Genomic DNA, 1,785 nt, shown 5'->3' on the forward strand with positions numbered 1-1,785 from the left:
CAAGTACTCTGAAACTAAGTAAATTTAAGACCACCTTTTAACAATAAAAGAAACAGTGACACCAGATTTGAAAAGGCTGTTACTGTCACTGTGGTTTATTGGTAAATACAAAGTATAGGCTCTTGCAGTTCCGTTTTATTTTTTTAAAGCAAAACCAAAGAGATTAAAAATCAAGTACACATATCATCTTTCAAATAGAAACATAAATTAGTTTTGACATTCAGGCACTTAAAATGGAAGTGGAAGACAGCATTTCAGAAGTACAAACTACTGTTAAGACCCCTCATTTCCTCCTGAAATGTCTTCTCAGACACAGAAGCACAAGCAAGGACGATACAGTTCTAAACGAGGATCATTTCCTCGAACGAAACCTGAACACCAGCTCACAGGAGGGATCAGTGATCAAGGAGCTGTGGGAAGGGCAAAGGCATGTGTGAAACGCACGTACTTGATTGAAAGAGAAGCATTTAATAAAACTATTACGACAGCCTACGGCACATATAGTGGAAAATGTGTGTCAGGGAAAAAATGAATCCTAAACTTAAAATTTTACTGTATAACAAGGCACTTAACCCACTGAAACTGTACAGGAAGTTTCCAAAAGAAAGGATTTGGCCACCTTGTGACAATATTTCTTTGCTGGACTCACTGTGCCCGAGCTGTGCTGCCTTCATCACGGTGGAAGGGGTGAATTACAGCCCGAGTCTGACTTGGAAACCAGGCTGGCTTATGTGGACAGTTTCTTCTTCTAAAGGACAATTTAAGTCCTGCATACACCACGCTTCCTCACGATTCACTTAGAACACAATACAGTTAGATTAATAATAAAATAAACCCAGGCTTACAAGGTATCTATCCGTAGAAAGACTCATCTTTGGGTACATTTGACACGATTTTCAGTGTTTGGATATTGAAGACAAGAGCACTTCATAATAAATGATATATTTTACCAGTGGAGTCAAGGGAATTAAACTATTGCAATGTAATAACATTAATAGCAAAAAATACCAGCAGCTCTTTTATACAAATAGAAAACCCTTTACTGTGCAGCATATAAATTATAATCTGCTTGATTTAAACATGTAAACTCATTAAGAAGTTCCTTCTCACACTTTTTTACACTATAGAAGTGAGGGTGTGAAGACCGGGTTCCGATTTTTGATCAGTTTACAGCACTAAGCAAAAGTGACGGCAAAGGAAAACAGAAATGTTCCAGATACTCAAGGAACAAGATGTGAATTTTCAATTTAAAAACAAAGTCTCTTGAGTTCTAGCATGTAAATTAAAAAAAGAAGAAAGTCAGACAGCTGACAGGGATTCCCAGCAACAAGGTGTCAGAGGCCATAAAGAGGGCACTGATGATTGTGACCCTGAGAGGCAACCACGGTGGGCACATTTTCCTTCATCCAACGGATAAAAGGCTGGAATCACAACTCACTACAATCCGAGAACATTTTCCCTTGGAAAAGCGTTTAAAATGTCTTTAAAAATAATAATTCCTTCCCCAGGATTACAGGCAAATCAAACAAATACACAGACAAAATGAGACAGACATCATCTGTTTTACAAAGCGGCACCTGCGTACCAGGCTACATGGCACCCTGCCACAAGGGGGCGCTGAGAACACGGCCGAGAACCAGAGCTCCCCGCTCCCTTCCTAGCCACGCCTGTCTCCCAAGGTGCCCTAAATTAAACCACAAATTCACATTGAGGTCAGGGGGACTGGCAGAAGAATGCCCTCATGAAGGAGCTAAAAAAAAAAAAAAAAAAAAAAAAAATAAAATG

Source organism: Fukomys damarensis, unplaced genomic scaffold, assembly GCF_012274545.1.
Source record: "Fukomys damarensis isolate Sample0158 unplaced genomic scaffold, DMR_v1.0_HiC HiC_scaffold_25, whole genome shotgun sequence".
NCBI lineage: Eukaryota > Metazoa > Chordata > Mammalia > Rodentia > Bathyergidae > Fukomys > Fukomys damarensis.